This window comes from Podarcis muralis, chromosome 11 (assembly GCF_964188315.1).
Source record: "Podarcis muralis chromosome 11, rPodMur119.hap1.1, whole genome shotgun sequence".
NCBI lineage: Eukaryota > Metazoa > Chordata > Lepidosauria > Squamata > Lacertidae > Podarcis > Podarcis muralis.
The window spans coordinates 49,935,564-49,961,661 of record NC_135665.1 but is presented as its reverse complement, the minus strand read 5'-3'; the positions used below and the strand labels follow the sequence as shown (position 1 = coordinate 49,961,661).

General features: G+C 46.8%; 1 protein-coding gene across 2 annotated transcripts in view; it reads right to left on the bottom strand.

Moving 5' to 3' along the window:
• Window positions 1-26,098, bottom strand: part of PRLR (prolactin receptor) — a 117,419-nt gene that overhangs the window by 79,886 nt on the left and 11,435 nt on the right. Inside the window, exon 1 of one of the 2 annotated variants that reach the window (XM_028749203.2) lies at window positions 795-1,081. The exons of the other annotated variant lie outside the window; for it this stretch is intronic. The gene's annotated coding sequence lies outside the window, so the exon portion shown is untranslated. Of the gene's footprint in view, window positions 1-794; window positions 1,082-26,098 lie in introns of those variants that run through there. 2 annotated transcript variants of the gene reach the window in all.

Below are 26,098 nucleotides of genomic sequence, written 5' to 3'. Positions count from 1 at the left end.
CTCAAAAAAAAAAAAAACATGGAGGGGAAGTGACTTGGCCCCTAGGACCTGGCACACTTGATCCATAGAGAGGGTGTTCCAGAGTAGCTTGAATGCCCAGGAAAAACTGAAAGGTTTGTGCCTGTCCCCAATATATTTCCAGAGGTAGCTTCCTTGGACCATGGCCAGAAAGGTCCACTCTCTAGTCACTACTCAGAAGGTGGGAAGACATGGAGGAAGGTCTCTGATGAGGACTGTAATGTTTGGGCAGACTGGGGAGGTGAAAAGCAGCTGTTAGTTCCACATGTACCTTTGGAGGAACTGTGTGTTTTTCACCTCCAACTTATTTTCATCGGTTGTTAAGTCTGAGGTCATGAAGGCAGTTTCAGCAAGTTCAAGTGACACCCCTATGGGGTGCAGAAGGTGAGTGGCATCACGAGATGCCTACAGGCACAATGTGTGTTTTTTAAAAAAAATAACAACCCAGAAATGCCTCCTAAACGATTGAAGGAAGTCAATGCAGCCTCACAAATTATTATGCGAACAGTTCAAGCAACAGGTCCTTGCTTTCTGCTGTTTTAGCAGAGCTCACCAAACTAGCAAACGATTAGATCCTTAACCAGCTGCCGACGATCACACACACTCCGTGCTGTTTCATAACACTTTGATATTCGTTTTATGAAGGTACAAAGAGCCTCCCTTGCTCTGTCAGTAAAATTACAGACCATGTTATATTGTACGTACATTTAAAAGGCAATCTCTCTATTTAAAGGAACAGACCAGCTGTAAGACTAAGTTAAAAGCACAGTACTCACACTCAAGTAACAAAGTCTGGTTCGATCCATGCCAGCTCGGGAAAGTCTTCCTGGACGGGGAAAATTAAAACCCAGCGTTGGTAAGATAGTTTTCAACTGATTCGGTAAATCCAGAGAGAAAGCAAGACCCGGGAGAAGCGAAAGGAGCACGACCACAGACAGAACGAGAAAATCTGTACAGTTTGGAGCTTAGAGCCTTAGATATTCAGCCAATCATCTCAGTGGGAAATGGAGGAGGAGCCAGGATTGCAACATTAATGTTCCTTGCTGCAGGCAAAACAATGATTTTCTTCACTATGTTAAATGTCCTGAGACTGACAGCTTTACAAGGTTACAGAGGACAGATTACATGGATGTAGCAATGGAGACATATTTTAAGCCTCAGATTTACATTTTTAAGGTGCCTGTGTTTATGTCCGAGCGCATAAGAGAAACTTGTGTGTATGCTTTTAAATTCGCCGTCAGTGTACTTTCCCTACAAAGGGCTTGCAGACATCCCTACGCACGGCAGGAAAAAATCACACACATGAGAAATAGCAAAGCCTTTTGAATCTGAAAGGGGCTGATAGTGATTTGTGTGCCATTCTGCACTGATGTGAAAGGAACAGGACTAGAATTTATCTGAAGAGGCTTGGCAGAGACTCGGTCAGTGAGGGGGGAAAACAGCCACAGCTGTCAACACCGGGCAGAATTTTTGCCAGGATAATCAGGTAAGTTTTGTTCACCCAGGTAGCAGAATTGTGTATCCTAGTAGCCATTTTCAGATATGGATGTCATGGAACCTGTAGAGAAGTGTGAAAAGAAGGGAGAAGGATCAGAGGAAGTTAACGCTCCAATCCCTGTTCATTAGCAAGTCTGAAATAATATTATTTTTACATACAAGTGTATACATGGAAGATTCTCTCCTTGCAACCAAGAATTATGAAAAAGGAGCTAAATCCACAGCTATATAATACCTTTATTAGTAGGACCAACCTAATTGTAACAAATCAGTGGGTGAGCTTTTTGGTTCTCCAGAACTGTCTATCAGAAACTACTGGCCCAGGTTCAAGGTCCTTGTGTTAATTCACAAAACCCTAAATAATTTGGGCCTAAGGATCAGCTGATCTCTCATACTCCACCTCAATCACCGAGATCCTTTGCTGGGTGCTACGGACTGGTTGGATGCAAAGGAATCATGGGAAGAACCAGCTGGGGAACCACCAAGGGGGAAAGGCCCAGAGCCCAGGGACTGGTGGTGGGACAAAGATGAGTGGTCACAGGGAGAAGAGGAAGAAGACTGGGAGGTGATAGAGGAAGCTGAAGGAGTAACAGGGCTTAGTGAGAAGGGAGAGCCTGTGATAGGGAGAAGTTCAGAACCAGAGGCAGAAGCTGAAGCAAGAGGTTGGCAGGACAGAGGCCAAGAGGCAGAGATGAGTCAGGCTGGCGAAATGTCATGGATGTCTTCCCCTCCTGCTGTGACCAGTTCCCTTCCTGCCTTGTCTCCCAGAACCAGAAGAGGCATGAAAAGGGCAGAGGAGATGTTCGCCATGCACAGGTGCAGTCTCAGATTGCTTGGGAAAACCACGGAGAGGAGGGGGCTTAGGCAGCTGTGGGGAGGTGGGGACCTTCAATCTTAGCACCTGCTTCATGGGGGCAAGACCTACCAGTGATGTATCGCTGTGCTCATTAGGACTTACCCACCCACCCCGGTGCAGATCCTGTTTTTGCTAATAAAGAGTTAAATTCAACTTGCTCAGTGTGATTTATTGCTGTCTCATTCCTGCCAATGGTATGTCTGCAATGAATGAGTTGAGTTTTTCTTCATTAGGCCTGACACTACTGTGCAGAACATGTTTTTGCTAATAAAGTGTTAACTCCAACATGCACAGTGTGATTTATTGCAGGCTTGCTCCTAAAAATGGGGCACTTCTAGCGGCTCCCCATGCCTCTGAGTTTCGGTTGACTTCCATTAGGGGCCAAGTCTTTAGCATGGCAGGCCCTGCCCCATAGAACTCCCTGCCAGCAAAGATTCGGCAGGAAGCTCTTCAGATGTCTTTTAGCTGACCAGTATTTACAGATGCTTTATTGATGTTTTTGAATATGTTTTATAAATATTGGTTTTACAATGTCTTGTATGTTGTAAGCTGCCTTGGTATACTTTATGAAAGTGCAGGTTATAAATATTTAAATAAAGATATTATCAGGTTAGGTGGTACACAAAGCAAAGGGAGGGGGATGAGGAAAAAAGGAAACAGTTCAAAAATTAGGCTGGATGCTACAGTCCTAAGATTTGCATTTAGACTCTATTCCAAGATGGAGGTTGCAGAAGGAATTGGTGCTGCATGTATTGGCTAACACTTAGGAATGTGGGATAAAGAAGCAGTGATTGATCCTCATCTTTGATAACAAAGCCTGGTTGTTACTCAGATCTTTCTCACGCCTTCGCTAACCTGTGTGCTTTGTTTAAGGTGTGAAACACATCTGGGTGACAATCAGGCTTTATGTTTTCCAAAATGAGATCATTTTTGAATGAAATGAGACAAAAATGGCTCTCGGGTGCTCCTTTTCCCTGTCGTTCTGAAGTCTCCAGGGGCCCCACACCAACTCTTTCTGCCAGCTACCAGCATCAGAACCTGTGACAGTTGTTGCTCTCCCATCATGGCAGAGTCCCATCAGTACCAAAGACTCTCCCTTCTGGGCATGGAGGCTGGTGGGGCCCTAACCTATGTCCCATCCTTATTTCCCTCCCAAAACGTCAACACTAAGGGACAGAACTGTACCCTAAGTAACCACAAGTGTATTGGCTCACATTTGCCCAGTGCTACCCCTACGCTCTTCCTTCCTATGAACTTTAGTTTTAATTGATCAATTCATTACATTTTTGTTAAAAAAATCCAACCCTACCTTGAAGACATATTTATACTGCATCTTTTAATTAAAAACAAAACCACAAGATGGCTTCCATTTAACTAGCAATCTATAACACATGGTTAACTTAAGGACATAATAGATACTACTCAAGATACCTCCTTGATCTCTGTGCTTGATGCTGCAATCAGAAATTAGCAATGACAGGCACTGATTTGTAGAGATTGCGTATTAATGGTTTTATAACGATGGAAATAAATAAATAAATAAATAAATGGTACAGAAAATACAATCAAATCGTTGTGAAATACAATGCAACAATCATTAAAACAGAACCACAGAAAAGATCTGATTGCCCCTGGGAGCTTGTGAACAGAACTTGTAAACAGGGGCTTTTGTGAGAGCATATAGCGGAGGTGTTTAAGGGGGAAGCCCGGAGTGCTGTCATGGTGTATGTAGGGCCAAGAGAGATGGATAGCAAAAGAGCTGCTGCAGTGACTTGCAACACCTGCCTGAGAACTCCTGCCTGAGAACGTTGCAAAACTACACCGGATAAGCTGACCCTGTGTTGTTATTGGGTCAAAAGTTTAATGGTGTTTTATTATCCGTTTTTGATAATGTGTGTTTTAATGCTTTTGCTAAACTGTCCATTTTCTACAAGGAAGCTATAATTGTGTTTTGCACACCTGGGACAGATGTGTGGTTTTTAGGAGGGGGTAATGTTATGAGTTTATGGGTGCCTTGATTCCCTTAAATTCCTGGGTCTAATGGGTGCTGGATCTAATAGGAGTTGAAATAATACTTGGAGTATTGAGATGGGCTGCCCTAAGGAGAAGGCACAGCTGCCACCACCGCTCCAACCCCGAAGGCTAGGCCAGGCAAGGCTTCCCTCAGTGAGGGAGCCTGTTGTGGGGGGCGCCTCATTGCGCCCTCTCAAAAAATGTGCCTGGGGCCATGGCCCCCCACCACTGCACACAAATTAAATGTGTGTAAATGGCAGGCTTGCTGTAGATTAAAATGCTCTAGCACAGACACCCCCAAACTTGGCCCTCCAGATGTTTTGGGACTACAACTCCCATCATCCCTAGCTAACAGGACCAGTGGTCAAGGATGATGGGAATTGGAGGGCCGAGTTTGGTGATGCCTGCTCTAGCACAACAATTGCATAACTATCTATGCAAGCAAATCAGGATGAATACTCATTGTCATAACCTCCCTGGAAAGAAATCTGAACAAATGCTCAGTGAAGAGCATTCAGATCACCAAGTTGACTTGTATAATAATAATAATAATAATAATAATAATAATAATAATAATAATTTATTATTTATACCCCGCCCATCTGGCTGGGCTTCCCCAGTCACTCTGGGTGGCTTCCAACAAAATATTAAAATACCGTAATACATCAAACATCAAAAGCTTCCCTAAACAGGGCTGCCTTCCGATGTCTTCTGAAAGTCTGGTAGTTGTTGTTCTCTTTGACATCTGGTGGGAGGGCGTTCCACAGGGCGGGTGCCACTACCGAGAAGGCCCTCTGCCTGGTTCCCTGTCACTTCGCTTCTTGCAGCGAGGGAACCGCCAGAAGGCCCTCGGCGCTGGACCTCAGTCTCCAGGTAGAACGATGCGGGTGGAGACGCTCCTTCAGATATACTGGACCGAGGCAGTTTATTGAACATTCACCCCGATTTGCTTGCACAAAGCTTCCTGCAATAAATAAACTCTGCTTAAACTTTACACAAGACAACTGGGGTGAATGCTCAATAAACTAGTCATCTGGAGGTGCCCCAGGATAGCTGTCCTTGTACGTGTGTTTTCCACTTTTTGCACCATGTGAAGTGTTCACCCTAAGAATCGACTGACCCAAACACCACTGTGGTGTTAAGAACCAGCATGAGACCAGGGATAGGGAAATCTGTCCATTTTGGTTTCCCTCTGGTTTGCATTTTTTCAACCTGAATTTCAATTCCTCACATTTCCATATCACTTGATGCATTAATATCATTCTTTTTTGGTACTCAATACATGGACAGAGAATTGCACTGTATTGGAGAAGTGCGAATTCTGAAAGATAGCTGCGTTTCAATTCCTGGACCACATCAGAACATGTGAATCACGGTAAGATCGGTTTTAAATGCAAGATGCATCAAATGTCTTCCCCCTGCCCAATCTCTACTTGAAACTGGCATGTAGGTTTAAGCTTCCTGGTAGGTGGCCTATGAAATTCAAAGGCATGCTCAAAAACAGCAACTGAGATGCTCACACGTGAAAAGGGGCAGCTGGAGATTCTTGTTCCTGGTTTATCTCCAGCAAAGCCTATTTCTGTCAATCAAAAGAAATCCTCCTTGCTAGATTTTTGTTGTTGTTCTTAATATTAGCTCCTAATAAAAATGCTTAAGATGGGGGTAAAAATGGTTCCTTTCCAAGAGAGAAATGACAAGGGAGGAAATGAAAGACGCTGAAACAGTCAAAGGACACGTCTACACCATCCTTTAAAGCCCCCCCCCCCAATCCCTGGAACTGTAGTTTGTTAAGGGTGCTGAGAGTTCCTAGGAGACTCCTTTATTCCTCTCACAAAGCTACAATTCCCCACGTTCTCTGGGAAGAGGAACAGATCATCAAGCTATTCTTGGTCCATGCTGAAAAAAATGACAGCAACTCCACAATCCACAACTGGGCAATACCTTTATTAGGATCAATTAAAAATGTGGCAAGCTTTTGAGATCTCCAACACTCTTCCACCAGGCATTCGCCTTGATTTGGTTGCACAAAGCTTACTCAGGGGTTAGATTTTATATTGTTATAAGTTAGTGGGGTGCGAGGCACCCTAAATTACTGGGTCCAATAAAAGTTAGAATTAATCAAGGTTAGAGGAGTTAAACTGTGTCAAGCACTGAACCCCGGGATCCAGTGCTTGTGTTAAAAATGCAAGCCAAGCCAGCTTGGGGAACTCTTGCTGAGTGTGGGTCATTAGGTTAATGACTTAGGGTCATTAGGTTAATGACTTGGCTTTGTTCCCCCAACAGAGGCAGGGAGGTGGGCAATTAACAAAGCAGTTGCTCTGTGCAGAAGGGTATGAACCCTTCCTTCCCCTAGAGTAGGCATGTCCAAAGTCCGTTTTGGGGGCCTAATCCTGCCCATTGGTCAATTTAATCCAGCCCCCGTGGCAGTATATGTCCTGGGGTAAAATCCTTTAAAAAGCTCATCAACTTAAAGCTCAACAATTTCAATCCTAAAAAAAAGCTCAACTTTGGTTGGCCCTCACTCATGTTCACTTCATCAAATCTGGCCCTCTTTGAAAAAAGTTTGGGCACCCCTGCTCAAGAGAGTTTGCGGCGGGGGGGTGGGTTAAAAATGGTAAGCATAATGCTGGTGGTCAACAAAAGAGGTTCAAAGACACTTTCAGGGCAAATCTTTAAAAATGTAGTATAAACACTGACAACTGGGAAACACTGGCCTGCGAGCACTTCAGTTGGAGAACAGCCGTTATCAAAGGTGTCATGGGCTTTGAAGAGGCTTGAACTCAGGATGAAAGGGAGAAACGTGCTAAGAGGAAGGCACGCTTGGCAAACTCTCAGCATGATTAGCTTACATAGTGTTTACTCATCTTTCCATTATTCATTCATTTATTCCACACTTTTCAAGGAATTTGAAGTTGATTGGATTCTGGAAAGCAACCTAGAGGACTTGGTGGAATCTGGACACAAAACCCAGTCCCATTGTACTTTTTCTGGTGGAAAGAGCGGCAGTTCTGCCCATCCTTCCGACTGAAAAGCAGAAGGGAGATACACTTTCCCGTCTGCAGAATGTTTTCAACCCGGACACAGACTTGAAATAAGCCAGAGTTATACTTGATCCCGTTCCACTGCTCTTTGTACATGTTTGCACTGTGTTAGAGAATCCTCTAGCAAACAGCCATCTGATGTGATGAAGAAGAAAACAAGTTGTATAATCACTTTGGCATCCCTATTGGGCTTTTTATTACCTAACCAAGGACATCTTTTCATTTATTACAGATATAATGGGGGGGGGATATATATCCATAAAGGCACTCATTGCTGGCCATATTCCCAGCAATAAAGAAGCGTTTTCTCCACCAGATCTGAAAGTGTTTCATAAAACAATACTTTCCCAAAACAAAGCTAGGGAGGAGGTTTATGAAATATTGCAGTGTTGCTGTCTTTGGGACAAAAGAATGGATAAGAGCACTTGATGTAGCCATACTAGTTAATGCCTCGATTAGAGACTGTGAGGGAGACCACTTAAGTCCCACGATGGAACTTGGCGAAAGAACATAATTCATTGGGAGAGCAAGAGCTAGGAGAGGCTTTCATCTGAAGGTTTCTGCCCATTCGTGGTGAAATGCAGCCAGCCACACTGGAAAGCAGCAGCTGTTTAAGGCAGTCGATAGTTTCCATAGTACCTGTGGCTGCATTTCCATTACAGCATAAAAGGTAAAGGGACCCCTGACCATTAGGTCCAGTCATGGCCGATTCTGGGGTTGCGGCGCTCATCTCGCTTTATTAGTTGAGGGAGCCGGCATACAGCTTCCGGGTCATGTGGCCAGCATGACTAAGCCGCTTCTGGCAAACCAGAGCAGCGCACGGAAACGCCGTTTACCTTCCCGCCAGAGTGGTACCTATTTATCTACTTGCACTTTGACATGCTTTCGAACTGCTAGGTTGGCAGGAGCAGGGACCGAGCAATGGGAGCTCACCCCATCGCGGGGATCCGAACCGCCGACCTTCTGATCAGCAAGTCCTAGGCTCTGTGGTTTAACCCACAGCGCCACCCGAGTCCCTCCATTACAGCATAGTATGTTGTATTCATTCATTCTATTTACACCTGCCTTTCCCCATAAGTATCTCAACATGGCATGCATGGTTCCCCACCTCCTCATTTTATCCTTATTACAACCCTTTGAGGTAGGTTACGCCTAGAGAATGGCTCAGGTTCACCCACTAACCTTCATACTTTGTATAAGTAAACAAACAGAAGGATTTTCTTTAAAAACAAACAGTGGCTTAAATAAAAATTATTGCGATTACTTGTGTGCCTGACCTTTTTCAGCCGGCTTGAGATTTAGGCTAAATTGTCGGGCGGCAGATGTGTGTGGTAAATACTTATTTTAGCAGATGCTGAGTAAGCAGCTAATCTCGTTACCATTGTAACCATCTGTCCTCAGAACATGGCACGATGTTACCATTCATGAGAATAACTCTTCTGACCTTTTATTTTTTTTTAGTTTCTGCTTCACAAGATTTGGGATTTTGGGTCATGTAAGGATACTAAACTCCACATGCTTTTCAAATAAGTTTTCCTCAGTCTGCCCATCCTAGGTGCCAATTCCCTGGGTGCCCAAGCACCCACAAAATTCCCCATGAAGGGGCTGGGCACCCACAAATTTTGGCAACAGGGCCATGCATGCTGAACGGCACCCACAATCGCAGGGCGACGTTGGCACTCCTGCTGCCCATCACCACAATGACAGCTTTTACATCTGATTTAAAGCCAATCCATTCTGGAAGTGGGAACCAGATCTTAGTTCTGACCAGGTTCACAAAAATAGTTAATAAAATTATTATTGCTTTACTGAGTTTTCTTCAATGGTGATGAAGAAAGCATAGGATCCAACTCCTAGGGGCTGAGGTCTCTTTGCCCCCCCCCCCATAAAATATTTGAGGGGGCTGGACCCCACTGAAGTTGATGGGCATTGTCATTTAGATGGTGTGCACGCACCCCGTCTTGTGATCAATTATGTGGGGCAGGGCTTACCTAGCCCCTCATATTTTATTCAGGTTGGCACCCCTGGAAGAAAGGAATGGGCAAGACATTCCTGTTTCCCAAACAAACATGTAGACTTAAAACAGAGCTATTGGAATGCACCCTCCTTCATATGCTGCCATGCAGTTCTTTGACCCAAAAAGTGCATTAAAAAAATGAAGATATTAGGCAAAAATGCACTCACATTGATGAAGAAATAAAGCAAGTTATTTAAGTTTGAAAAAGTTAGGAATTTAAATTGACACCTTCTACAGATACATGAATCTAAGCTCTGCAATTCAAAGAATTCCTTTAGCTGCTGACATAATATTTGCAAATTAATAGCACTGTAAAACCTGCAATGTCAGACCAAGCCTGGCGCCTTGCAAGAGCTCAGCTCCCCCTGCAATAAAGATTGCTAAGCTACTGGATAGGAAAAACATTGCAGACTTCGCAGGACCTTGCCGCTTCTGCTAGCAAACTCAGCAGGAGAGATGGGAGAATGTGGAATAAATTAATGAAATTTATGCCTTTTTCTTCCTCCCTAAGTAGCCCAGGGAGCAAACACATAAGTGATACAACAATGCAATTAAAAATAAAATAAGATAAAGCATATTTAAAATATCTAATGTGTCTGAAACAGTGGTTCCCAAAGAGAGGTTGTGGGATTATCGGGGACGGTGGAGGTATAAATGACATCAGTTTTGTTGAATTAAATAAACCAAATAGTTTTAATTGGATTTTGAATAAATGTGCAATTAATTGTTAATGTTTGACAGTGGCACAAAGAAGTTTGGGAACCACTGGTCTAAACAACTGCATACTCTCAAAGGTAGCAGTTTCAAGATTGCCTAGAAGAGTATCTTCCAGCCATCAAATGCCTATTTAAACAGTGATGTTTTAAATTCCTCCAGAAAATTAATGAGGGAGACAAATGCAAGTCACCAGGAAGGGCACACCACAAAAGAGAGCCACCACCAAGGTGGTCCTGTAATGGGTCAACAACAACCACACCCAACAGAATACAAATATGTACAAAACTTGCTTCCCCTATGAAATATACTCAGAGTCGCAAAGTGATTTCATGCTCTTTATTCAGCTCATAGTGGTGAGGAGGAATGAATGCATGTCCCCTCAAAGTATCTGCTTTATATACATTATTTACACAATGGGCTGCACATGATTGGCTAATTCCGGAATTCTACTGTAAGCCAATCAGGTTGTGGATTCACTTCTATCTGGAGCATGATTGGGTAGTTCCTGCCAACCAATCATACTGCTGCATTGTTCTAGGACCAATCAGACTGCTGCATTCTGAATCCTATTGTTCTAGGACCAATCAGACTGCTGCCTTTTGGATCCTATTGTTCTAGGACCAATCAGACTGCTGCAGTTTGGATCCTATTCAACTCAGTACATAACACCCCTCCCCTCTAAGTTCCAGTCCTGCCCGGGAGGTCGCATTCATAGTCCTTGAGGTACGCCGGCGGCCTACGTGTGCGTTGCGGCCTGGGGTGTTCCCTGGTCCGAGGTTCAGGTTCTGGCTCGTCTTCCAAGGATGCTGGCTGTGATGGGGCTGTTTGGTCTGGCGCAACCGGCTCGCTCAGTCGTGGTTCTGGTTCCGGTGTCCTTTCAGCCTCGCAGGTCCTCTCTGTATTTACTGATTCTGCCTCTCCTGCTGGCCCCTCGTGCTCTATGGGCCTCACTGCCCCTCTGTTCCCTTGGGGCTCCTCTGCCCTTTCCTCCTCCTGGTTTTCTCCCGGGAATCGTCGCCGTATCTGGTCGCAGTGGCGGCGCCAGCATTGCCCCCCATCCGTTAGCACCTCATATGACACGGGGCCAGTGACCCTGGTGACTGTGGCGGGTACCCATGCTGGGCCTGCCCCAAAATTCTTTGCGTACACTGGGTCCTGAGCCTCGAAGGTCCGGGGGTTCTTGCCTTCCCCCACCACTACCTCATCTTGAGCTCTATCGGGGTGAAGGCGGTCCAATCTGATTGCAAGGCGCCGACCCATTAGTAGTTCAGCGGGGCTCCGGCCAGTCGTTGAGCTGGGGGTGCTGTGCTGTGCTAGAAGGAATGTGGCAAGGCGGTACTCCCAATCCCCTTGCGTCATGCGGCGAAGGGTGTCCTTGGTGGTCCGCACCATGCGTTCTGCTTGGCCATTGGTGGCAGGGTGGAATGGCGCCGAACGGATGTGGCGGATGGCGTTCTGCGCTGTGAAGGTTTGGAATTCTCCTGACGTGAATGCAGTCCCGTTGTCTGAGACGAGAGTGTCAGGGAGCCCGTGGGTTGCAAACAGCCTGCGTAGTACCCGGATGGCTGCGGACGTAGAAGTGGACGGTACCAGTGCAACTTCCAGCCATTTGGTGTAGGAGTCCACCACTATGAAGAATGTTTTCCCCTGAAAGGGGCCAGCGAAGTCCACATGCAGGCGTGACCATGGTGCTCGGGCGGACTCCCAGGACTGGACTGGGGCCCTTGGGGGATCTGGGCGGGATTCTTGGCAGGCCTGGCAGTGTTTGACCCAGGCCTCTATCTCTCCGTCGATCCCCGGCCACCATACATAACTCCTGGCAAGGGCCTTCATTCTTACTACCCCTGGGTGTGTCTCATGTAGGGCTGTGAGGACCCTTTTGCGGAGGGGCTGGGGAACAATGACCCTGCTTCCCCATAACAGGCACCCCTTGTGGGCCGACAGTTCATGTTTGCGGGTTGTGTAGCCGGCGAATTCTGGCCCGGGGCTGCTGCTGGGCCATCCCCTCCACACCCAGTCCAGGACCCGGGAGATGACCCTATCTTTCTTGGAATGGTGTGCAACTTCTTGTGCCTGAATGGGGCGGTCGGGAAGCAGCTCCAGGCTCATAACCTCTTGTGCAGGTGCTGGGTCGGGGCCTGTTTCCGGTAGTGGTAGCCTGCTGAGGGCGTCCGCATGGCCCATCGCCTTCCCCGGACGGTGAATCAGTGCATACTGGTAGCTGGCAAGGAAAATTGACCACCTGAGGACGCGAGGAGACAGCACTTGGGGGGTCTGCTTTTCAGGGGCAAACAAGCCAAGCAACGGCTTGTGGTCAGTCACCACGGTGAAGGGCCGCCCGTACAAGAAATCATGGAATTTTTTTACTCCCTTCACGATTGCCAGACCCTCCTTGTCGATTTGCGAGTAGTTCCGCTCAGTTGCGTTGAGTGTCTGGGAAAAGTATGCCACTGGTACCTCTCTTCCATCCGGGAGTTGGTGTCCCAGGACAGCGCCAATTCCATAGGGCGAGGCGTCGCATGCTAGCACCACCGGCAGCCTCTCGTCGAAGTGTGCCAAGACCGAGTTTGAGACAAGCAAGTCCTTGACTGCCTGGAATGCGGCCTCCTGGCGCTGGCCCCACACCCAAGGGGCCCGCTTGTCCAGGAGTCTGTGTAGGGGCTCCGCTACCGCCGCCTTGTGGGGAAGGAAGGAATGGTAAAAGTTCAATAGTCCCAAGAAGGCCTGAAGTTCAGTCTTGTTCTTGGGCGCTGGGGCATCACAAATGGCCCGTACCTTGTCCCCAGTCGGGTGGACCCCTTCTGCGTCCACCATAAATCCCAGAAAGTCCACCTGAGGCACTCCTAGTAGACATTTTTCCCGCTTCACCTTGAGACCCGCCGTCTGGAAACGGTGCAGAACGGTGCGGAGGCGGTCCTCAAACTCCTCTGGTGTGGGCCCGGCAATCAACACATCATCAAAGAAGGGGGTGACGCCAGGGATCCCTTTAAGTAGAGAGTCCATTAGATTCTGGAATATGCCTGGTGCCACGCTGACACCGAATTGCAGCCGCTTTACCCTGAATGCTCCTCTGTGCGTCACAATCGTCTGTGCCTCTGCTGTGGCCTCATCTACTGGCAGCTGTTGATATGCTTGGGCCAAGTCCAGCTTGCCAAAAATTTTCGACCCAGCCAGGGTGGCAAGAACATGGCTGACCACTGGCACTGGGTATGCATGGGCCGTGAGGGCCTTGTTTATGGTACATTTGTAGTCTGCGCAGATGCGGACCGAACCATTAGGCTTGACGGGTGTGACGATTGGGGTTTCCCAGGGGGCATTAGGCACCGGCTCCAGCACTCCTTGCTCCACGAGCCGGTCCAATTCCTCGTCAATACGGGGTTTCAGGGCGAACGGGACCCGGCGGGCCTTGAGCCTGACCGGTCGTACTGCGGGGTTAAGCTGTAGAGCAATGGGGGGGCCGGTATACTGTCCCAATTTCCCATCGAAAACCCCCGGAAATTCCTTGCATATGGCGTCCACGTCCACTTGTAAGCTAGTGTGGTTCACCCCAGTGACGGCTAGTCCCAGTGGTCCAAACCATGACAATCCCAGTAAGCTAATGTAGGGGCCCTTGACCACCAGCAAGTCCAGTTGCCGCATCCGCCCCCGGTATTGCACCCTGAAGGTCCCCACCCCCATTGTGGGGACCTTACGTTTCTGGAAGTCCCGGAGGGTGAATGGGGCCGGCCTGAGTTTGGGACCCCCAGTAGGACACAGTTTCCTTAAGGTCCTTGCCGAGATTATGGATAGAGTTGAACCCGTGTCAAGCTCCATGCGGCATGGGGTCCCCTCTATCTGTACCTCTACATAAATTTTCTCTACGTTGGGGTGGGGCAACTGGTATACCTGGAAGTCCGTGAGCTCTGTCGAGTTGCCTTGGTGCGTTGGGCCCCGGGACCTGGGGCTCTTGGATTGGTCATCTGATGCCTGGCGTCGGGTGGGCCGAGCCCGACACACCCGGGCGATGTGTCCCAATTTTCTGCATTGCCTGCACTCTGCGTTGCGGAAACGGCAGGTCCTCCTCTCGTGACTTTCTCCACAGCTTGCGCAGTTCCCTCCTTCTCGTCGAGGCAGCTGTGGTGTGTGGGCTGCTTGAGTGCGCTGCTGTACTCGGTGCACCTCCTCCCTGTTGGATCCTGAGTCGTCGGTGAGGTCTTCATGGTGGACCCTCGGTTGGGACGGCTGGCTCGGCCGTGCCTCTTGCGTCGACCTCTCGGCAGCTTCCGTTGCCAGGGCCTCCTCCAGAGCGACCTGGAACGTTAGGTCCTTCTTAGCGTAGAGGCGTCGTTGAAGCCTCTCATCCTTCAGGCCACCGACGAGGCGGTCACGAAGCATGTTCTCCAGCTCTGAGAAGTTGCAGAACTGGGCGGCTTGGCGGAGGGAGGTCACAAACCCAGTTATGGTTTCCCCAGGGGCTTGCCGCTTTGCGTAGAAGGCATTTCGACGAGCCACCACTGAGGGCTGTGGCGAAAAGTGCCCCTTCAGCTGTTCCATTATTGTTTTGTATGGAACAGTAGCGACGTCTTCAGGCGCAAGGAGAGCCCGGGCGATTTCAAACGTCTCCTCTCCGCAGACGCTGAAGAATATCGCCCTCTTCTTGGCGTCTTCTTCGTCGGTGACCCCTTTGGCTTCTAGGAGGAAGGTGAAACGGGAGGCGTACGCTTCCCAGTCTCCAGATGCTGGGTTGAATGGCGAGAAGCTGCTGTCGGTTGCCATTCTGAGTTCCTTGTGTCCCGGAGCTGAAGCCTGGATACACGGTGCGAGGCAGCGGGCGGCAGGTGGCGGTGCTGCGGTGCTGTGTGTGGCAGTCAGCTCAGCGGGATCCCACCTTCGTCGCCAGTGAAATATACTCAGAGTCGCAAAGTGATTTCATGCTCTTTATTCAGCTCATAGTGGTGAGGAGGAATGAATGCATGTCCCCTCAAAGTATCTGCTTTATATACATTATTTACACAATGGGCTGCACATGATTGGCTAATTCCGGAATTCTACTGTAAGCCAATCAGGTTGTGGATTCACTTCTATCTGGAGCATGATTGGGTAGTTCCTGCCAACCAATCATACTGCTGCATTGTTCTAGGACCAATCAGACTGCTGCATTCTGAATCCTATTGTTCTAGGACCAATCAGACTGCTGCCTTTTGGATCCTATTGTTCTAGGACCAATCAGACTGCTGCAGTTTGGATCCTATTCAACTCAGTACATAACACCCTAGCACAGAAATAACATTTTCTTCCCAACATAGCAGTAACCTCTCCCAGCATGGAGATTAATGTGCAAAGCAGCCCAGAGTCCCTGGGGATGAGTCTGTCCCAGAAAGACAAAACCTTATTGCTTACCTTCCCTATTCCAATAGATCAAGTACATCTAAAAGCAACAGCAGGCACCGACTTAAAATGATTGCAATAAGCACATTTTCCAGATGCAGACACCTGGATTATAAAAACCAGTAGTAACCTTGAATTATCTTCCATGGAAAAATGGGATATGCCAAAAATGTGGTCCTGTAGGTGTCCAATTCCCTATACTGTTATCTATGCCCAATAGACTGAAAAGGCATTGATACTTATGGATTATTCATATCACACCCAAAATATACATCTAAGCCACTTTAATAGTCATGGCTTCCCTCCAAGAATCCTGGAAAATGTAGGTTAAGGGTGCCAAGTGAGTTTCAGAGACTAACAGAGCTACAATTCTCAGAGTAGTTTAATAGTCAGTCACTCTCCCAGTGCCCCAAACCCCTGGCCTACCTGGTGGCAAGTTCAAAGAGGCAAGCAAAGTCCAAGGTCCAAAGGTCAGGAACCACAGTCCAGGGTCAATCCAAGTAGGCCAAGTCTGAAGTCCAGCTGCCAGGATACTGTCCAGAGTCAAACCCAAAGCAAACTCCTGCAGAGGTCCAGGAGCACCCAAGCCAAGGTCCGTCAACATGGGCAGTTGAGCAGCAATTCAGCTCTGCTTCCCTTTTATACTCTGCATGCTGATTGCAGCATCTGGGCTTGATGAGGCATGTGACTCTCACCTGTTCCAAGCCTACTCCAGCTGAGGAATCACACACCTTCTCCCAGAGCTAGCAAGCCCCAGCTGGCCAGCTAGGGCCCTTGCCTGACTCAGCCTTCTAGAGTGCCCCTCCTGCTACTCCCTACGCCTCAGAGCCCACCATGTTCATGGGGACAGGGGGCCCTCTTCCTTCTCCCTGTCGTCCTGCCAGTTCATGACCCCCAGGGAACTCTGAAAATTGCAACTCCGTGAGGTGAATTCTTAGTTGAAGAACAAGCATGATACCCATTTTCCAGCATTTGCTCATGCCTGTTAGTCCTCATACAACAAAATAAAGGTAAAGGGACCCCTGACCATTAGGTCCAGTCGTGGTCGACTCTGGGGTTGCGGCACTCATCTCGCTTTATTGGCCAAGAGAGCTTCCGGGTCATGTGGCCAGCATGACTAAGCCGCTTCTGGTGAACCAGAGCAGCGCATGGAACCGCCGTTTACCTTCCCGCTGGAGCGGTACCTATTTATCTACTTGCACTTTGACGTGCTTTCGAACTGCTAGGTTGGCAGGAGCAGGGACTGAGCAACAGGAGCTCACCCCGTCACGGGGATTCGAACCGCCGACCTTCTGATCGGCAAGTCCTAGGCTCAGTGGTTTAACCCACAGTGCCACCCGCGTCCCTCAGAACAAAATAGAGGCAGCTAAAAACAAAATGGTATCCCGAGATGGAGACGATGCCCCTTCTGAATATCTTAAGGCAGCGCTGGGGAATCTTTGGCCCTCTGGATGAATTCCCATCAACCATTGGCATGGCCAATGGTTAGGGATGAGGAGAGTTGTAGTCCAGCATCATCTGGAAAGCCAAATATTTCCCCAGCCCAGTCATAAGGAATGGGCACGCTGATACAGGCATTCCTTCAGAGATTTAGATCCCAAACTGGTTGGTAAAAAGGTAAAGGTACCCCTGCCCGTACGGGCCAGTCGTGTCCGACTCTAGGGTTGTGCGCCCATCTCACTTAAGAGGCCGGGGGCCAGCGCTGTCCGGAGACACTTCCGGGTCACGTGGCCAGCGTGACGAAGCTGCTCTGGCGAGCCAGCACCAGCGCAGCACACGGAAACGCCGTTTTACCTTCCCGCTATAAAGCGGTACCTATTTATCTACTTGCACTTGGGGGTGCTTTCGAACTGCTAGGTGGGCAGGAGCTGGGACCGAAAGACGGGAGCTCACCCCGCCGCGGGGATTTGAACCGTCGACCATGCGATCGGCAGGTCCTAGGCACTGAGGTTTTACCCACAGCGCCACCCGTGTCCCTAAACTGGTTGGTAGTGTACTTTAAAAACAAATACCCTGAATAGGGTTTGGAAGTGAATAGGCCCCTGCTCAAGTTGTGACAGTTGTGGACTGCATAAACTCATAGGTATTACCCCAGGAAATGCAACAAAACATGTGTATCCTTGACCAATCCGGATAACATGGGCAATTTCTTCCCAGTTCCCAATTAAGTGACTGACTCAGTTGGCAGAGCATGTGACTCTTCATCTGAGGGTCATGGGTTTGAGGCTCACATTGCACAAAAGATTCCAGCATTGCAGGGGGTTGGACTAGATGATCCTCGTGGTCCTTTTCAACTCTACAATTCTATGTTTGTATGACTAGAGGGAAAGTGGGGGGGGGGGCAGCACATTCTTTATGTACGCTACAACAGCAGCAAGAATACTTATCGCAAAGTATTGGAAGACACAAGATCTACCCACTTTGGAAGAATGGCAGATGAAGGTGATAGACTATATGGGATTGGCAGAGATGACTGGCAGAATCCGAAACCAGGGAAGAGAAACAGCGGAAGAAGATTGGAAGAAATTTAAGGAATATTTAAAGAAATATTGTAAAATTAATGAATGCTAGAAAGACGTTGGGTCAGAAAATATGTGGTTAGCAGCGGTAATGGATAAGTAAAAAAGAAAAGAAAGGTCAAAAATTAAGTGAATAACAAGGGAAGGATTTGCTGAATATTAAATTAGAAATTGGAATACAGAAAGGGGAGGTATGAGGAAGTCGGGGAAGTAACTTATAAGAAAATAAGGGTTGAAATTATACTTGTTTTTTATTCTTTTGTTTGTTTGTTTTATTGTATTGTTCTGTTTTGTTGTTATAAAAAACTTTGGAAACTTTAATAAAAAATTTATTAAAGAAAAGAAAACTTCATATGTGCCAGACAGACTTCCCTTCAAGTATCTCTACTTTTTACTGAAGAATCATTAAGCCATTTAAATTAGTTTTTTTAAAAAGCGCTCACTGCCAGTCTCAATAATTAAACCCACACAGAAAGAACAGCAGACATTTTGAGAAGGTAAATATTCCATTGTACAAGACAACGCAAGCTCTTCTGCTCTTCAAGGTCTGGAAAATATTCTTGGTGTTTACTGTGTAAAAGTGTTCTTCTGGAAAATTGTAGTGCAAAGAAAGTAATCATCATGCTCAGGATGTAATTTCTTTTTTCTTTTAGGGCTGCACAAATTGGCAGGTGGGAGACAGTGGTATATCTTACGGTGAAAGTGTTTTCGCTCTTCATACTGTAGTATCAGATGGATGCTGAAGAACACCAATCACTCATGTCCAGGAGACAGAAACAGGTATCAAACAATTGCACCAACACAACCTATGGATTCCTTGAGCAAGGCAGTGCCTTTTGTTGTCACACCCCAAAGCTATGTCAGTGACATTAAATGTTTTGTTAAAAGCATGTTGTTCTGCTTTTTAAAGTCAAAGAGCAAAACTTAATTAAAAAAGGAATGAACTACTAGAACAGGCATAGGTAAACTCGGCCCTCCAGATGTTTTGGGACTACAACTCCCATCATCCCCGACCACTGGTCCTGTTAGCTAGGGATGATGGGAGTTGTAGTCCCAAAACATCTGGAGGGCCGAGTTTGTCTATGCCTGGACTAGAATATGGACAGAAATTCAGTAAGCACTTCTGATGCTCACCTTCATTTTGATTTAGTGGGATCTTCATGCACAGTAGGGGGAAAAGAAGAAGAGTTTGGATTTGATATCCTGCTTTATCACTACCCGAAGGAGTCTCAAAGCAGCTAACATTCTCCTTTCCCTTCTTCCCCCACAACAAACACTCTGTGAGGTGAGTGGGGCTGAGAGACTTCAGAGAAGTGTGACTAGCCCAAGGTCACCCAGCAGCTGCATGTGGAGGAGTGGAGACGCGAACCCGGTTCCCCAGATTACAAGACTACCACTCTTAACCACTACACACACTGGAGGGGTGGAATGGAAGCTTGGGGATCACAGGGCGCTTCCAGATTTCAGGCTGGCAAATTCAGACTGCAAAATTAAAGTTGAACTCGCTTCCCATCAACATTGGAGGTTTTTAGATAAGGCAAGGGAGATGAAAATTCATGAGAAAGCATGGGACAATTGTTTGATGCAATGTTGAATACCCCCCACCAAAAAAAACCCCCGATCAGAATCAATGCAAGGTAAACAGCTGATCTTCCACGATAAATACTTGTATACAGGCAACGACTGATACACGGTGTCCGTTTGATGCGCAATCACACATTCACGCATGGCCCCAAAACCAGAAGTGACCCTAAAACGTCACTTTATTCCTGCATGCTTATTAGATTTCACCAAGGAATACGTAAATATTAAATTTGGTTAAGCAAAGAATGATGAAGCACAGCTTGCAAATGGGAGAGGTAAAGGGATTAAAACAACGATCAACGCCAATTTCAGGTTATGTAAGAGTGAGAGTGACAGTACATTCATAAACATTACAGCTCCTCAGGCTTCGCATGCTGTGTCGGTAACTGAGGAGTAAAGCTATCTGTGGAACAAGTTTTTACATGGATTCCTGAAGCACGTGTGGACGCCCATGAAATTATGTGGATTTTCTGAGCACAGCCCTGCCAATAATGTTGGAACAGCGTTAACGTTATGAGGGGTGGTTGTTGGAAGGGAACAGGAAGAGTTTGACCCTGCTGGAAGCTGCTAAACCACAGATGGTACCAAACAAATTCAAGGATTCCCAGGACTCCTGGATGACCTGCTTATGAAACTCCACACACACACACCCTTACCTGCAAGAGCTAGCCTACTAGGTGTGTGAAACTCAATGAAACCAAAGTGGGTCAGATTTCTTAGCAGAGCCTTTGGCCTGCTATTCTGCCCTATATGCACACTTCGCAACACATATTTTTCTGACTATACTGTACTGCATTTCCTGTATGTTATTTTCACACATACCTGCCTTGGGATGCAGACTTCAGCCTAGTGCATGCATTTTTGCAAGACATTGCTTGGCAGGAGAACGGCATTGCAAAGTTTGGAGCACTGTGCAAAGTTTGGGTGGCTGTACTTTGGTTCGCATATTGTTTCAGATAGTGTGGGTCGGGTAAGGTAAAGGTAAAGGGACCCCTGACCATTAGGTCCAGTCGTGACCGACTCTGGGGTTGCAGCGTTCATCTCGCTTTATTGGCCAAGGGAGCCAGCGTACAGCTTCCGGGTCATGTGGCCAGCATGACTAAGCCTCTTCTGGCGAACCAGAGCAGCACACGGAAACGCCGTTTACCTTCCCACTGGGGTGGTACCTATTTATCTACTTGCACTCTGACGTGCTTTCGAACTGCTAGGTTGGCAGGAGCAGGGACCGAGCAATGGGAGCTCACCCCATCACAGGGATTTGAACCGCCGATCTTCTGATCGGCAAGTCCTAGGCTCTGTGGTTTAACCCGCGTCCCATGGGTCGGGTAGCTTTGCTTTTAAATCAGATGTCTCCCCTGTTCCTATTCCTGGGTCTCCTTGTTCTTACTGTCCTTGGATCTTGGCATCTGTTTACCCTGCTACACCTTAAGTCTTCGATATTTTGCAAATTCCCGATCCTAATCTTGTTTGTCTCTGGGCCTCCTGCAGCCTCTGCATGCACTTCTCTGCTCCTTGACTTGCTCACGTGTATTTTCCATGACCTACTTCTGTCTTGGTTTAGCCTCAGTCCTAATTTTGCCAAGCCCCTTTCGTGGATCTAACTCTGTATGTAAATTTTCCGATTTGGTTCACACCATTTGGGAGTATCTAAAATTGCAGAGTGCTGAAAGGGTACGGTAACTGATTTTGCCTTATCCACTGATCTTACATTTAATTCTTTAATAATCTCTAGATAAACACCTGTTCTCTGGGGAAGCGCTTTGTAGCAAAGGATCATTTTGCAGTACAGATAGTTACATGTTTTCTCATTTGGCCTAGCTAAGAAACACTTTGTATCTGAGTGTTGGATCTTGATTGTTGCACAAAGACAAGTAGGATTTATAGTTACACCTTTACATACATTTGCCAAGGCGTGTTGTTGTTGGATGAGGAATAGGGGTAAGCAGTTAAGCAGGTCATTTGAACTACCAAAAGGGGGGTGTGCATTTTGTTTCAATGACAGGCTGAGGGGGCAATTTGGTAAAGACTCACGTCCCTCCATTTGTTGGTCATAATATGAACCGGGCTCCTTTCTCTAGTTATTTGCAAAAACAAAACCCCACAAAACCCTGCATTTAAGGGCAGGGCTACATGACTAACATGATGGAAAATTTGGCCCACCTGTAAGTAAAGTCTGTGTCAATGAAATAACTGCACAATCCCTCAGATTTTTTTGTCTCCCCTGTTTCAGCATCTGGATTCACAACCAGCAAAGGCTGCTGTGTCAGTCTACAGTCATACCTCGGGTTACAGACGCTTCAGGTTGCGGTCAAAGGCCTGGAAACGATGCCTTATGAGGAACGGCTAAGGGAGCTGGGCATGTTTAGCCTGGAGAAGAGGAGGTTAAGGGGTGATATGATAGCCATGTTCAAATATATAAAAGGATGTCATATAGAGGAGGGAGAAAGGTTGTTTTCTGCTGCTCCAGAGAAGCGGACACGGAGCAATGGATCCAAACTACAAGAAAGAAGATTCCACCTAAACATTAGGAAGAACTTCCTGACAGTAAGAGCTGTTCGACAGTGGAATTTGCTGCCAAGGAGTGTGGTGGAGTCTCCTTCTTTGGAGGTCTTTAAGGAGAGGCTTGACAACCATATGTCAGGAGTGCTCTGATGGTGTTTCCTGCTTGGCAGGGGGTTGGACTCGATGGCCCTTGTGGTCTATTCCAACTCTATGATTCTATGATTCTATGACTTGACATCTTTCCACAGGGCCTGCAAGACAGAGCTGTTCCACCAGGCCTTTGGCCAGGGCACAGCTTGACTCCCTCCTTCGGCAATCTTCGCGGAGCTCTGAATTAATTTTATAATGAATGATTTTAGAGTGTTGTGTTGTACTGTTGTACTGTTTATTGTTGTTAGCCGCCCTGAGCCTGGCTTCGGCTGGGGAGGGCAGGATATAAATAAAATTTATTATTATTATTATTATTATTATTATTATTATTATTATTATTTCGGGTTACGGACCCGCCGAAACCCAGAAGTACTGGAATGGGTTACTTCCGGGTTTCGTGCATGCGCAGAAGCACTAAATTGCTCTTTGTGCATGCGGAGAAGTGCCGAATCGCAACCTGCGCATGCGCCGATGCACTGCTGCAGGTTGTGAACGCTGCGGGTTGCGAACATGCATCCCGCACGGATCACATTCGCAACCTGAGCGTCGAGTGTACATGAAAAAAATCCCAAAATCCACAGTCAAAGCTCAGTCAGTGGTATAGCACAAATTTTGCATGCAAATGGTCCCAGGTTCAGTTTCCATGTACGGCTGCTAATGTTCAGCCCTGTCAGTGCTGACAGCATTGAACTGGAACATGAAGGAGCAGCAGCTGTACTGTGAAGCAAAGGGAAGCAAGCTGCTTCAGGCAGCAGAGACAAGGATTGATATCTGAATGGTGCAGCAGGACTTAACTTAGCACAGGAGGAAGGCATCATTTGGTGCATGACTTCACAGGCAATGGCCATCCACTCTAGTTTGTCCACAGCCTCTGTTATTCAGAGATATACTGCCCCTGAGCATGGGCTGTGAAGTGCCCTCCGGCAAATGTTGAAGCCAGAGTGCACTTCACAGCGAGGGCCCTGAGGACACTTGTAGGCAGAAGCCGCTCTGAGTCAGAATGTCGGTGTGTTGAGTGTTTTCACTGATGCACTTCTACAATGCTGTGTAAGGAGAGGGAGACGATACTCACCCTGTCATCTGCCAGAAATGTCTGTCCCTCCAACTACACCTCTGCTTGTCTTCTGCACACCCCTCTCCACCTCACCCATTTGAAGCAAAAGATTGGTTTAGTTGGTTTTTTATTTTATTTTTTAAAGGGAAAGCAAAGCTTTCATCAGGATGTGTGTCAAAGAAAGAGGCACATTTCCTTTCTTTCCTTTTTTTTTTTTTTTTGAGGGGTTATGCTGGCGGGGGGGGGGGGGGGAGAGCAAAAAGCAGAGACATCACCTTGCCAACAAAGGTTCGTATAGTTAAAGCTATGGTTTTCCCAGTAGTGATGTATGGAAGTGAGAGCTGGACCATAAAGAAGGCTGATCGCTGAAGAATTGACGCTTTTGAATTATGGTGCTGGAGGAGATTCTTGAGAGTCCCATGGACTGCAAGAAGATCAAACCTATTCATTCTGAAGGAAATCAGCCCTGAGTGCTCACTGGAAGGACAGATCCTGAAGCTGTGGCTCCAGTACTTTGGCCACATCATAAGAAGAGTAGACTCCCTGGAAAAGACCCTGATGTCGGGAAAGATGGAGGGCACAAGGAGAAGGGGACGACAGAGGATGAGATGGTTGGATAGTGTTCTCAAAGCTACCAGCATACGTTTGACCAAACTGCAGGAGGCAGTGGAAGATAGGAGTGCCTGACGTGCTCTGGTCCATGGGATCACGAAGAGTCAGACATTACTAAACGACTAAACAACAACAAATGTGTTCTATTAAAACATATGGCTCATCCATCATGGCACCAGCCCTTTCATTAAAAACAGTCAGTTCCCAAAAGCTTGTTCCCAAGGAAGCCCTTCACCTGCTGGCAGAAGGGCAACAAGGAGAGAGCCAGTCTATATGTAATGGCTTACATAATGCCGCTGGGAAATGAGTTACATAATTTTGATATGTCTAATTCCATTGGTAGATTGTGAAATGGTTATTCACATGCATATCAGGGACAGCCAATGTGGGGCTCTCCCGATGTTGTTGATCAGAACTCCCAGCATCTCTGACCATTGGCCCTACTCACTGGAACTGAGGGGAGTTGTTGGTGTCAAGCCTGCTTGTTGGCTCTCCCCAATGTAAGGTTACATTAACTATTTTTTGTCCGGACTTGGGGAGGTTAGCCTCTCCAAAACGGTATGGGAGAATGTGGTGCTAATGTCCAATACCAAGAAGAAGAAGAAGAAGAAGAAGAAGAAGAAGAAGAAGAAGAAGAAGAAGAGGAAGAAGAAAGGGGGGGTACATTTCTAGAGGGTTTGGGGGAGGTTGCTTGTTTATGGTTCAAGTTGTCTGATTTGTTTATTTTGCCTGCCTTTTTCCCCTTTTGTGTGTGTGTGAGGTGTTTTGAGGGGTGGTTGGAAGCACTGCAGAGCTTACTTCTTTTTTGTAGTGCCCATGACTGTTTCTTTGATATCTACTGTAAATGTTTCCTCAGACATTTGTTGTGGGACACCAGCTTTATACCACCACAAGGCACCTTCTGTTTTGAGTGGGAGTTCGCAACCTGAACAGCCCAGGTGGAGTGCACAGAAATATTTCGGTAACTAAAAACACTATGCCGTTACAGAGAGTGGCTACACATCACAGTCATTTAATGATTTTGCAGTTGCCATTTCCTTCAGCTCTTGACAGACATTTTAGGGAAGTTTTTAAGAAAGATCAGCAGGATCAAATATAACAGGTAATATAGCTGTGAAAAAATGACACGGCAGAAGGAGAATTAAAGTGCTAAATATGACATATATAATAACAACATGAACGACTGTGCTTTATTCTGTTTTGCATTTGGAAAACATTCATACAATTCAGTTCCTTTAGAACAGGGGGACCAACTTTCACTTTCTATTAAAGGGCTGATTTTTATTTTTATTTTACATATGTCACAATTTCCCTATTGAGCATTGCATATATAATTTTCTTTGAAAGGTGCAAAGATGGAAATGTTTGGCAGGCCAGCTTAATTACAGACCCTCCAAAGATGTAGAAAAGAAATGATGGGTTCTTCATTATGGTAAGCCATCATGCATTATTTAGCCAGCGTGTGCAATTATGCGTTCCGTTTGAGGAGAGCTCTTTGGATGTAATTGGGCATATATTGTTAATGAAAAGCCATTCCAGAGACGTTGTCATGCAGCCTTCCAAATCTTCCTCATCAACCTGAACCTCTTTCTCCGGTATTTATGAATTCGCTCTTTCAGATGAGAAGTGCGTTCAAAGTAACAATTTCAACACCAAGGATGAAAGCACTCAACACTCCAGTCCAGCAACTGCTCTCTGGCTAGAGTGGGGCAGCTGCCCCAAGCAGCTGATTTATGGTGAGATCAAAATGTAGCAAATTGATGGGTATTATTTAATTCACTGCAAACAGGGAGATGCAAAGGGATTTTTCTACCTCAGCTGCCAAAGTAACTAGGATGACTTAGGATACTATGCACCATGACTTGCAGACGGTGTGTGTGTGTGTGTGTGTGTGTGTGTGTGTGTGTGTGTGTGTGTGTGTCAGTCATTTGTTGCTCTGCCTGAAGCAGCAAAATATTTTGGGCCAGATCTGGTGTAATAGGTGAGTTACATGCCACCCACACTGCATGGAGCGAAGGAGAAAAGTGCTGCAGATCCTCCCCTCCATTTGCACAGACAGACAATGAATGCAGGGATGCAAGGGATATTGACACAAACTCTGAACTTTCTGGGTATCAAGAATTAGGGGGCCATGGGATGCCACTCTGGCAA